We start from the raw sequence: 14149 nt of genomic DNA, 5'->3' as shown, positions 1-14149 counted from the left end.
AATGGGGAGAATGAGGAAGAGCAGGTTCAGGGGAGATGGTTAATCTGTTTTTGGCTTGTCAGATGTCCATCTGCAGATGGTATGGAGACAGCTGGGTGGGCATAAATCTAGAATGTATGGGAAGGTTTGGAACGAAGGAGTGAATTTCAAATCATGACAGTCTAGACATCATGGATGCCACAAGTCTGGATGAGGTCAGCAAGGAGATGAGTGGCTGGGAAAGAAAACTGGATCAAGACCTAATTCCTGCGTCAAACTAACGCTAAAGTGTTTGAAAGAAAAGTAGAAACCATCAGCGGAGTCACAGAAGGAAAGACCACTGAGTTCTTAAAATAAAAATCCCAGAAAACAACAACAAAAAATTATTAAAATGGTAGAATGTATTGAACTGGAATCTATATCATGGAAGCCTTTCAAAGAGGGAGAGAGACTGACTGTGTCAAATGAAGCCAATAAAGAAAAGTATGGATTGAGAAAATTTTTCCTGGGATAGGATTGTTCTAAAATGGGATTGTGAGGGAGACACAACTCTGCACATTTACACACACAAAAGCCAAACAATTTTGTGCTTAAATGAGTGAATTTATGGCATGTTAAATATACCTCAGGAAATCTCCTTCAAAATGAAGGAGCACTTAGCACGTATCTACCCAGCAGAGCTGCTCCCAGGTACTCATCTCACATTGTAAATAAAAACAGATATTTAGAAAAAAGATGCATACATATATACACAAAAATATTTATTCATAATGACCCACGCTTGAACTAAACCAAATGTCTATTATTAAGAGAATGGGTAAATATTTTGTGATACAATCTCACAAGGTCACATTACTCAGCCCTACAAACAGAATGAATGGCATATTCAAATACAAATATGTAGCTCTAAAAACGTTAGAGCAAATGATACAGACATCGAGGTATACATTGAGATTTTTTCATTTTGGTGAAGTTCAGCCATCATCAAACTGACGGATGCATGACACGAGAGTGTGTGTACTTCAATTGAAATGTGACAGAGGGTGTATATTCTGTTGAGGGTTCGGAAAATGAAAGATTTGTGAAATCTAAAACTTAACATCGATACATTTCACTATTTTTTACTGTATATAGATCTAAACACTGAAGAAAGAGTTAAGAAAAATTACCATTGGACAGTAATGGAGAGAAGGACACTTTGGTTACAACCCTCCCCTCTGGCACAGCCCCTCCCCCACACACTGGTAACTGACCAATCTGGGATGTCAGTTGCTGGCTGGGTTCCAGGTGGAATGTTGGGGTGTCCCCGGGGCTTGTTGTGGCTGTTGGATCCACAGTAACTGGGCAGAGGCCTGGGTGGGTCAGTGCCATGGAGGGGCTGCTGTCTTCTGTGGAGCTTGGTTTTGGGCTGATCCTCAGGGAGCTAAGCATGGTCCTGGTGTCGCTGCTCCCTGATGGCCTCTAGTGAGAGGCAGTGTTGAGTCTCCCTGTCTTCACCTCATTGGTGGTGTCTTATTTACCTGCAGACTTATTCAGTGTGTTAGGAGTCACCTTTATCAAAGCTATGAAAACAGCGGGCTGAAACACTGGCTGCCGAGATCGAAGAGAATTGCCACCTCATCGACCAGCTGTATGTGGCTAAACAGGAGTGTCCCAGCATGGAGGTGACTTTAAAGAACGCCGGGCTAGAGAAGGAGCCAGTAAACGTACCTAGCATCGCTAACGCTTAGAGACACTTGATGACAGTCAACCTGAGTTCGAGGAAGGAATCAGTTTTCTCATCGAAGAACTGAGGAAAGAGAGATCCTTGCAGTCTATTCAAGCAGAGGTGGTGGAGATGCTGAAAGGGTGCACGTTCCTGGAGGAGGTCACGAGAATCAGCACATCACAAGGGGCTGTTAGAAACCAGCCAGGGGACTGAGCACCAGGTCCTGCTGGTCCCTTTCCCAGGAGTGGGCCCTCTTATTAAAGTCATGCTGTGCCCTCCCTTCCACTCAGGCCTCCCAAGCTGCCGGGCTGCATTCACTCACCCGGTCAGATCTCCACCTGTGCTGCAAGGAGGCCAGTGGATGGAGGGCAGTCCCCTCCTTTGGACCAGAGTCCCTCCAACTTTAAAAGTGAGCACAGCAGTGAACTCCTTCATGGTCAACATCTCTCATCTACAATATAGTGGAATTCCCAGAACACAGCACGAAGCATGGGGCTTTCTCTATATTCAGCAAATGAGTGGATTATCTCTTATTTGTTGTGAAAGAAATGTTGTAACTGAGACTGATCTTCTACTTAGCTGGAATCTACATTAAGCCTCATTTCTCAAGACAGTTTGGGTAACTATTATATACCAGCCATGTAAGTGAAGTACACATAGAGTTATTCTGTGCACAAATGTTACATTATAATTTGAAATTGTATGCAACTTGTCAATACAAACTTTTAGATGGCCATAGCATTTATTTCTACAATTTAATTCTGAAGCCATAAGTTTAAGTCAAAGAGCCTTTTTTTCACCTGAGTATGTGTAATTTAAAAACAAATAAAGATTCTTTAAGATGAAGTTAAATTGTACTCTTAGAAGAAACTTTTATTATTTAAGTTTTATATTCTGCTGTAACAATATCCATATTAAAAATAAATTTGTGAAATTATGTGACATTGTTTCCTTTCTCTCCTTGCAAGAAACCTGCAGCATACATTTCTGATCAAGAAGAAATTCAATTGGACAATTTGTAAAAATCATGACATCCCTGCCCGTCCCCTCTCATTCACCATCCTGCACACAAACTTTGGTGGAAAACTAGGGCAGGGAGGTTTTTTTCATACAAAATTTAGTCTGAGGCCCACAATTACCATCTTTATTTACACATCATGCACTCTTATAAGGCAATGAGCACAAATTGGTTTTTACCACGTCAGAAGTGAAGGAGACACAATACTTTTGTAAGTGGAAGGAATCACATGAATAAATGACAGAGGTAGCATCATAAGATATGTCACATTTCCTCAAATTGATAAATGTATGGTGCTTGGGCTGGGGAAGATTAATTAAAACTAAAAACTATGTCCATTTCTTTGTGGTGCTGACACTGAAGGGAGGAAAGAAAGATTCTATAGAGGAAAATTAAAGAGAAGATATTGCCTGTGAGGATGGTATAAGTTGTGTAAGAAATAGAAACAGGGAAAGAGGCAGCGGTGGAGTAGGGGCTGGTGGTCTTGGCAGAAGTGGGGCTTGAAGGCCCCTCTGAGGAGGGGACACCTCAGCACGGCAGACACCTGGAGAGACGCCCTGTGGGATGAAGGCACAAACAGTAGATACAGTACTGACCATGCTGTGCGTGAAGAGCTGTCAAAATCAAGGCTGGCCAGAATGCAGTGAGGGAATGGCAGAAATGGGGGTAAATGCCACCAGGCATCAGAAGATGGAGGGAACTGTCACCACAATAAACAGCTTGATTTCAAGTAAAATGGGCTTTGGCTGCCACTCTGGAAAGAGGATAAACCAGGTGTGAGAACGTAACAGTGATTTGAGGCTGAGGACAGAGATGACTGGACCCAGTGGAAGCAAAGAAGTAGAGATGGAGAGATGGAATCCAATTAACCAGGGGCCCTGCAGGCAGAGAACACGTGACGGATGATGGTTGTGGTTTTGAAGGAAGAGAGGAGTGGTGATGAAGACAGAATTCTTATTTGAGTATCAGGATCAGAACCAGTGTCTTCTAGTGAAATGCGGATGAATTCAGAGGGGTGTATTGGAAGGTAAATGGAAATGTGAGAGCTTGGATGGAGACTTTTGACAAGGTTCCATGACAGCAGAGTAGAAATAAGATGTTATAAGAGCGATTCAAGGGTCTTGGGGTTACAGTGTAACCAGAGAGGCAGCTATAAATGTGAAGGGTCATTGGGGAGTGAAGTTACTTTAGCAGAGATGGAGTCCAAGTACTGGGTTGGTTCACTGGATAAACTCCATGGGCCTTTTTGTGTTCACAGGTCAACTTAGGTTTCCCAGGATCAAAAATACAGAAATGAGCACAATGGTGGTCTTCTTCAGTCTGTACACATGTTGGGGCTTGAGTTGTGCATGATCCCCTACCTGGTCCCTTTTCACCACAAGGGATGGGACACCTCACGTAGTCACAGGGCTCTGAAGAGAAATGAGGAACATGGCTGGAACCGTCACACAAGTGTCATGGTACACAGGGTGCTTCTCTTGTCTTTGGCTCTTGTAAAATGAGGCCAACCTGTTTTTGAGTTGGAGGCTCAGCCTGTGATTTGCTTTTGAACTCTGGGATCTGCCTCCAGGTACACTGTCCCCCTCTCTATCAAGTGAACTTCAGATCCTAAGAGATCCTAACTACCCTTGTGCTTCAGAAGCATGAATTCAGGCACAATCATCCTATGAACCATTGACACCATCACCTCCCACTTTTAAGCTGGGGTTCAGTGCTCTTTAGCCAGAATGTCAGAGCCCTTGCAAGCCACAGGAGTCCACCACAGCTGCCTAGCACTTAGCCAGAAACTGCCTAGCCTTGCAGTGAGAACAGATTAAAAACATGCTCATTATTTGCATTATCCCACTCCATCCTCATGAGGACAAAACGAGGCAGTATCTGCTGTGGCCTCAAAACACCCTGGTGGAAACTGAGATACAAGAAAGTTCACTCATTCCTAACTAAGCAAGAAAGGGCTGATATTCACAGGGCTGTGTGATGAATACTCTGCTTGTGAATTCTGAACTCATGTATCCAGTGGGAGCCGATGGAAATAGAAGTGGTGAGAGGTTTTCTAAACTATCTTGAAAAGTAAAGTTGACATTAGAAGCATTTGTGATTATGTTGATGGGGGTAACTGAAAATGATACATGTACTGAGAGTGCATTTGGGGAATCCTTTTATGGATCGTAAATCCAGATTGTTCTGTTCAAATTCTCGTAATAGGCCAGGAGATTTCTTTCAATGCAGGGATGGAGAGCTCAACTGAGTGTAACAAGCCTGTTGGTGGAAATTTCTGGGTAATTTGGGCAACCTTATTCATATACATATTATGTGTATATATATCTGTACATGAATATATACACATATATATGTAATATATAGAGTTTTGTATGTAAACAACAGTGTCATTCTATAAAATACCTTCTCTATTTGCTTGAGATATATTAACAGATCATTTATTTCATGTTTTCCTATGATCTTTTCATTATCTTCTGTTCCTTTGTTACCTTCCTTCAATGTAGTTTTTTCCTCCATTTATCATGCTAGAAGACATGCTCTCATATCACACAGTCCTACCCTGCACTCACATGTTTATGAGATGGGTAGAAATTAGCTGCACATGACTTCCGTGTGCCTGGATAATGGCCTGCATCTCTCAGTGTTCCTCCCTGCGTTACGCATGGGCCACACACGGAACTGTGAGTCTGTGCATTGGATGGCTCCACGTGTCTCAGCAAGTGGTCTGTGACCTTCTGTGGCAGGATCGAGAGAGTCTGCCAGGATCCTGGAAGCTGATCACGGAAAGGTGAGGTGAGGATTCAGTTTACAATCTGTAATGAAGGCTCTTATTTTCAACAGGACAGCATATCCGGCTACCTCACCATTGCTCTCAGCATGATTTCAATGAGATTTTACCATTTTGTTGTATTATAAAGCTGTGAACATATTAATCATGTGTATTCCTGTTTAAAACTTTATATGGCTGTACAACATCTATGTATTCTCCCATCATAGGATATTTAGTCTGTCTCCAGTTTTGGAGGGAATGAAAAAATATCTACTATAAATATCTATGGACACATTTTTTGTTTACCTACTTTTTCCTTGAGCAAAATCCTGGGGGCAGAGTTGCTTGTTGATGCGGAGTTTGTGTGCTTAAATTGATTTTTTCCAACATATTTGTACCATTAAACATCCCATCACCAATATAAAAACTCAAATTGCTCCATACCATTCCCAATGCTTGGTATTTTTCCTTCTTAGCTGTTACAATGTATCATGTTGTTAGTCTTACTTAACATAAAAGTCAGTATGTTACTTTTGTTTTTATTGTGTTTTCCTCAAGAAAAAACACTGCCCATTGACTCATCTCCCGGGATCAGGGAAGTCTTGATGACAAGAGAGTGCCCCACGAGCAGGGCTGAAGCCCAGATGGGTAACTTTTTGGTTCTCCGAGGTGAGTCCAAAGTACAAAAAGCAACTGGTTGACTCTGTCTTCTTAATTTTACTCTTCGCTGCTAATTTACTGTTTCTGGGGTTTTGCTACATTTAGAGGCAATAAGCTCAAGTCCATTACTGGCAAAAGTGGTTTTAAGGTTTTTTTAATTATTATTTTTTGATAAAATTCAATATATAACTATTTTAAAGTATTCAATTTGGACATCAAGGCAAAAGCAGAACTGGAGGCTCCTGACTCCCTCCTCCCATGATGCACTAAATAAACAGCGATACAAGAATCAATTTCCTGTGAGAGGAATGTAAAAATGGGTTGGTTCTCCTACACACTGGATGACGGGCAAAATACTGACATGTTAGGAAAAGACAACATACACGAGGGCCATAAACCCAAGGCCCAGCAGTGGCCCTTGCATTCAGGATGTAAACCCTGGCTCTTATCTTCATTCTAAGAAACACAGGATTTGGACAAGACATCAAGGGCACTAACATTTATAGGTGCCTTCTGAGGTCCCTAGATCACCTTGCTCTTGTTGGTCAGAGGGCTGAATATTCATGAGTCACCCAGGGACCACAGGTAATAAAGCGGTGATTTAAAACAGGTGCACAAGGTCCTTCAGGGGTTATTTCTCCTATCTGAGAACAGAGGAAGCGGGCAAAAACACAGCTCCCATTTTCTCCAGTGCAGGGTGTAGACTACACATGTAAGTCCAATGTTTAGAAATGCTGCCTGAAAGTCAGACATCAAATGACCATGCACATGGGAGCACTTCATGTTAATCCTTCCTCCAGTGTGTGTGTGTGCATGCACGTGTGCATGTGTGTGTGTACAGAGCAGGATCAGGCTTTGAGTTTTTCCCTAGGAGGAGGAGAACTATATGTTACTCTGCTTGTTTTGGCTGCCACCTGAGGGTCTGACTTCTAACTTAGCTATTTTTTTCACTGTGAGCTCATGAAGCCCTGCACTCACTAGGCTGCTCAGCGTGTACAGAGAACAACTCAGCGGTCTCTATCAGCCTCATGCCCTCTCCTGTGACTCCCTTCCCCGGCTCATGTCTGAAGTGACTGCAAGATCATAGCCCTTTCAGGGAAGATGCTTCCCTTCACCACTGCGGCAGCAGCGTTTCCAGCTACTGAACAAAGGGGTCTCTCCTAGTTTGTCTCTCTCTGGAAATGATGAATAAGACAACCCCCAGCCCCCTGATAACTTTCATGCACAGGTGAATACGTAAGGCAGTTCCTTCCCCACTGAGCTCCACAGATAGACTCCAGCCTGCAGCTGCCCCACCCACCTCTGAGAGCCCACAGAACCCAGCAGCCTCCAGATTCCTGGCAGCAACCAAGCGCAAAGAAACATCTTGAAAGAGTATGTGGTTTGACAAATGTGCAGGCATTTTCCATAGGTCCTGCCCCCAGTTTATTGTAGAATGTATAGGAGAAAAATTCCAGTTCCCTGTAATTAAGGATGAGGAGAAGAGATGATGGACGACACACAGGACATCAACTTTTCTGGCAGCTATTGAGCAGAGAGGTTTCTATCTCGTTTGCTAAGGATACTTACAGGACTTAGCACAACCTAGTACCCTGTGCACACTATGAACATAGGTGGCCATTTGAACAAGCACAAAGCTTTGAGGAAAACAAAATTTATGGCCTAGCTGATTAGTGAGATTTATCTGCCATACGAGGCCAGTCTGTGAACATTTGAGAGGTGGTTATTTGTCAAATGTACAGAAACCAAAACAGACACTTATGGAAAATGAAGAAACAAGGAAATATGGCCCAAAGAAAAGCATACAGTCAATCTTCAGAACCAAATTCTAATAAAAATGGTGATAACTGATTTACCCAAAAGAGAGTTCAACATAATGGTCATAAAGATGTTCATCAGAATCATGAGATCAATGCATAAGCAAAGTGAGAAGTTCAAATGTAGAAAGAAGATACTTTTAATAGACCAAACAGAAAAGTTACATAAGCATCACAGCAGTGAGATTTGTACATTTTGTTCTTTCTCCTATGATATAAAAATCATGGGACATCCATAACCAAAAAAAGTGCCTCCACACAGCATACAAGGGAGCCACTCACCTACAGATCTTCAAAGAGTTGGATGGCATCTCAGCATGTACTGGAGAGAAGGGGTGTGGCAGTGACGGGGGCAGCAGCACAAGTGGAAGCAGCAGGAGGCATTGGGACAGCTCAGCCTTTCCGGGAAAGCAGGTGGAAGGGGAAGCTGCTGAGTCAGTGGTCAGCTGTGCATGTTGCAGCTGGAAGAATCTGCTTCTCTCCATAGGAGAGACTGCAGCCACATTAGGAGAGGAACAAAAGGGAAGAAGGAAGACAAAGAAAACTGAATGAATACCCTCCTGTTCACCCTTGGATGATCCCAAAGTCATCCCATTGGCTTCTGGGACCACATCCCCAAACTAGGATTTACCTATTGGTATATGGGCACATCCAAAACCCAAGCCCCAAACACACATCTTCCTACTACTGGATAGCACCCACTTATGTTTCCCTCCATGAGCTTTTTTTTTTTTTTACATGTTCCCACTCTTAGTAACAAATCACTTCTAGTAAGAGAAGCCAGAAACGTATGCTACAGTAAAACTTTGGGGAAAAAAGGTGGGGGGAAATACTCATTACCAAAACACAAAATCCCAGTATCAGACGGCTTCACTGGAGAATTCTTCCAAACATTTAAAGAAGAATTAATACACATTCTTCTCAAATTCCTCAAAAATATCAAGGGACAAGGAACACATCGAAACTAATTCTACAAAGTAAGAATTACTTGAATACCAAAAGTAAATAAATAGGGGTACCACAAGTAAACTATAGACCAGTATCACTGATGAATGTAGATACAAAATTTCTTAACAAAATAGTAGAAAATCAAATTCAAGTACATCTTAATAGGATTGTACACATTATCCAAGTGAGATTTCACCCTGCGAACCAGAGATGGTTCAACATATGCAAATCAATAAATGTAAAATATTGTATCAATAACTGAAGAGTTAAAGAAACCATCTCAGTTGATGCAGAAAAAGCATTTGACAAAATGCAACAGCCTTTCACAATAAAGACCCTTAACAAATTAAGGATACCTCAACATCATAAAGGGAATATATATCAAACACAGAGCTGGCAATATACTCAGTGAAGAAAAATTGAAAGTGGGTCCTCGAATAACATGAAAAAAAAAAAAAAGGATGCCTATTTTCATCACTTCTAATCAGTAGATATAGTACTGAAAGTCCTAGCCAGAGTAATTAAGCAAGACAAAGAAATAAAAGGCATCCAAGTCAGAAACAAAGAAATAAAATCATCACTATTTGCTGATATGATGTTACATCACAATGAGCTAAATAAAGCACTATTGGAATTACCTAACGATTTCAAAAAAGCGGCTTGATACAAACATCAAAATACAGAGACCAAATGTATTGTTTCATATTAATGATGCAGCAGCTGAAAAAGAAATAAAGGAAATGATCTCATTCAGTATAGCAAATGAAAAGAAAGCAAAACAATCAAACAAAACCAGTAATGAGTAGATAGATTACTTTAAGAGATTAAATATCATAGGGGTAAATTTAATCAAAGAAGTGAAAGATCTGTACAACAAAAACTGCAAACTTTCTGAAAGACATACAAAAAAAAAGTAAAAAATAAAACAACAACACCCTTTATGTATGTAGATCTGGAGAATTAATACTATTAAAATGGCCATACTACCCAAAGCTAACTACAAATTCACTGCAATCCAAAGCAACATAGAAAAGGCAATCATTACAGAAATAGTGGAAAGAGTTTTAAAGTTTGTGTGTAAATGCGAAAGTCCCTGAACAGCCAAAGCAATGCTTAGAAGAAAAGAAAGCATGGAAGTATCATGCTTCCTGACTTCAAACTATACTACAAACCCAAACTACTAAAAACAATATGGTTCTGTCAAAAAAACAGTCACATGGACAAATGGAATAGGAGATGCCAGAGTTAAATCCGGCTACATATGGTCAACTAATATTAGACAAGAAAACCCAGAACACCCAATGAGGCAAGATAGTCACTTCAACAAAGGTGCAGGGGAAACTACACAAATGCATGCAATAAAAATATTGAACGCCTGTCCCACACCATTCACAAACAATTAACTCAGAATGGATTAAACACTGGTATCATAAAACTCCTTGAACACATCCTAAAGAACCGCAATGATATTGCTTTTTGCAAGGATTTGTCTTGACATAATGACAAAAACACAAACAGCAAAAGCAAAAATCAACACACGGGACCACATCAAACTCAAAAGGTTTTGCACCACAAAAGAACAAGTAAAAATTCAAAAAAGATAATCTACAGAATTTGAGAAAATTTTGGAAATGTGTATTCAAGCAGAGGTTAATATCCAAAATGTATAAAAACTCATACAACATAAAAACAAGAACAAGGAACAAACCCACCAATTCAATGAAAAAATAGACAGAATAAATAAACAGATATTTTTGCAAAGAGCTCCAAAAGTCACACGAAAAGATGCTCAATATCTCTATTGATCAGAGAAATGCAAACCAAAGCCAAAATGGGATATGACCTCACACCTGTTAGAATATCCATCATCAAGAAGACACAACAGGTGGGGCAAGAATGTGGTGAAAAGAGAACCCTGACAAATTGTTGTTTGGAATGTAAAATGGCCTAAACACTTTGGAAAACAGTACGACTGTAGCAAAAAAATTAAGAACAGATCTATTATACAATCTAACATTTCCGTTTCTGCATATATACACCCAAAGAGTATGAGAAATTCAATGTGCATTTTGGTGAAGTGTATGCATGCCCATGTTACAGCATTATGTGCAACAGCCCAAATTAGGGAAACCCAAATGCCTATCAGCAGATGAGTAAATAAAAGTATGTGGAATGTGCACAATTGTACGGTATGCATCCAAGAGAAAGAAGGATATTCTTCAATTTGCTAAAAGATGAATGGAGTTTAAGCACATTATGTAAATGAGTTAATTTGGAAATAAAAGACAACTGGTATATAAGATCACTGATATGTAGAATAATGGAAACATCATGAAAATAAATATAAATGTATTATATATAACATAGATGTATAAAATATATATGCAATATCATATAATATGAGGGGTGAAAAGGTAAATTTTATCATTACTTTATGCAAGTGACGTTCAGATGTTACCAGCTTAAAATAAGCCATTGTTATAAGACATTTTATATAGGAACCTTGGTAATTCCAATATAACTGCCTACATCATTTTTACAACTGAAAAAGATAGAGGAATCAAAACTTATCCATGTAAAAACAGTCATTAAACACAAAATAAGACAGCAAAAGAGAAGAGGTATAAAGAATGCAGGACAGGGAACAGTTAGCAAAACAGCAAGCTCAAAACTTTTCCTATAAATACTTACTTTAAATGGAAGTGAATGAAACTCCCCAATAGAAAGATAAAGCACAGCTAAATGGATAGGAAAAAAAAGAGCCAACTGAACCCTGTCTTCAAGAAACTCACTTTAGATTCAGGGACAAATAGATCAAAAGTGAGGCGATGGAAATTTATATCCTATGCATATGTAACTGAGAGAAAACAGAAGTGGATGTATTTATAACAGAAAATATCAGCTTTACATGAAAAACTGCCCCTAAAAGAAAAGAATGTCATAACATAAAGATAAATGGATAATTCAACAGGAAGATAAACAGCTGTACATATATACATACACCAAATATCAGAGCAAGCACATATTTAAAACAAATGCTGACAAATCAGAAAGGAAAAACAGTCTGCACTATAACAGTAATAGGAGACTTCAATGCCTGACTTTGAGTCTTTGATAGTTTAACCAGATAGCAAGTTCATAAAGAAACAGTGGACTTGAACTACACTATAGTGCAAACAAGGCTGACTAACATATACAGAAGATTCTGCCCAATAGCAGAAAAATACACGTGTTTATTATCAAGCACACACAGAATGTTCCCCATGATAAAATATATGCCAGGTCACAAAACAAGACTTAACCATTTTAAAAAGTTTAAAACCATTCCAAGTATTTATTTTGGCCACAACAGAGACAAAGCAGAAATTGATAGCAGCAAGGAAACTGATAAAAAATTATCAAAACATGAAAACTAAATAACACACCATTGAACAACAAAGGGTCAAAGACAAAATCAAAAGGGAAGCTTAAAAATGCCCATAGACTAAAGAAGATGAAAACGCTACTTACCAAAAGGTATGGGATACAGCAAAAGCAGGATGTTTATATGGATAATTTCTTATATTATAAAAAGGAGAAATGTCTCAAATAAATGACCAAGCTTTACACTTAGGCACTAGAAAATGAAAACAAAATATACCTGAAGTTAGAAGGAAGTAAAATGTAAAGATTAGAGCAGAAACAAAGAAAATAGAGAAATCAAAATGTCAAAAAAATCAACAAAATTGAGGTTTTGGTTTTTTTTTTTTTTGAAAATAAACACCACAGAAAAAACTTTAGCTAGACTGTGAAAAAGTGAAAAGTCTCAAATAATTAAAATCAGAAATTAAAAAAAAAGAGAAATTACAACAGATGCCTCAAACAGTGAACAGTTATTCAACAACAAATTAGAGAACCTACAAGAAATGGATAAGTTCTTAGTCTCATACATCCTACCATTCTACCTTTTTTTCTGAATAAAGAAAAATAGAGAGGCTAAACAGTCCAATAAGAAAGAAGAAGATTGAAATCAGAATAAAAAAACTTCCCAACAAGAAAAGCCCAGGTCCAGAAAGTTCATGGGTGAAGTCTCAAAACATTCAAAAAATAATGGTCACCAATCAAACAGGATGATAATGGCACACAGACACAGAAACCAATGGAATGGAAGAGAAAGCCCAGCAATAAGTGCACACATTTGATCAATTAACCTGTGACAAAGGAGGTAAGAATATATCATGGAGAAAAGACAGTCTCTTTAATAAATGCTCTGCTGGGAAAACTGGACAGCTCCTTGTAAAAAATGAAACTAGAGCATCTCTTAACATCATATACAAACATAAACTCAAAATGGATTAAAGACCTAAGCATAAGACAAGATACTCTAAGATTCCTAGAGGAAAACATAGGCACGTAAATCACAGCAATAACTTTTTTTTTCCCCAGCAGTGCCTAGAGTAATGGAAATAAAAGCAAACATAAGCAAATGGGACCTAATTTAACCTAAAAGCTTTGCATAGCAAAGGAAACCATAAACAAAATGAAAAGACAACTGACAGAGTGGAAGAAAACATTTGCAAATGATGAGGCTGACAAGGGATTAAATCCAAAATATATGAGCAGCTCATACAACTTAATATAAAAGGAAACAACCAACCCAATCAAAAAATGAGTAGAAGACCTAAATAGACATTTCACTAAGAAGACAGACAGATGGCCAACAGGCACATGAAAAGATTCAAAATATCGCTAATTATTAGGGAAATACATATCAAAACTACAATGAGGTGTCACCTCACATCAGTCAGAATGGCCATTGTTAAAAAGTCTACAAAGAATAAATGATGGAGAGGGTGTGGAGGAAAGGGGACCCTCCTATCCTGTTGGTGGTAATGTGAATTGGTGCAGTCACTTTGGAGATGAGTACAGAGGTTTCTGAAAAAACTGCAAACAGAGTTAATATATGACTGAGCAACCCACTCCTAGGGATGTATCTGGGTAAAACTATAACCCAAAGAGACATATGTACCCCAGTGTTCGCAGCATCGCTCTTTACAATAGCCAGGATATGGAGGCAACCTAAATGTCCATCAACAGATGAGTGGATAAAGAAGATTGTGTATATATATATATATATACACACACACACACACAATGGAATATTACTCAAGCATAAAAAGAATGAGATTATGTTATTTGCAGCAACACAAGTGGACGTAGAGATTATTATATTAAATGAAATAAGTCTGACAGAGAAAGACTAATTTTAT

General features: G+C 39.1%; 1 long non-coding RNA gene across 1 annotated transcript in view; it reads right to left on the bottom strand.

The window, feature by feature from the left end:
* Positions 1–852: 852 nt before the first annotated feature.
* The window catches only part of LOC140699192 (uncharacterized), a 78409-nt gene continuing 65112 nt past the window's right edge, over positions 853–14149 (bottom strand). The window contains exons 4-5 of the long non-coding RNA XR_012077202.1: positions 8235–8445; positions 853–1837 (exon numbers count right to left, since the gene is read on the bottom strand). This is a non-coding gene — a long non-coding RNA (uncharacterized lncRNA). The remainder of the gene's footprint in view (positions 1838–8234; positions 8446–14149) is intronic.

The sequence above is a fragment of the Vicugna pacos genome, chromosome 11, assembly GCF_048564905.1.
Source record: "Vicugna pacos chromosome 11, VicPac4, whole genome shotgun sequence".
Classification (NCBI taxonomy): domain Eukaryota; kingdom Metazoa; phylum Chordata; class Mammalia; order Artiodactyla; family Camelidae; genus Vicugna; species Vicugna pacos.
Note: the sequence above shows the minus strand (reverse complement) of the source record. Positions and strands in the feature narration are given on the sequence as shown.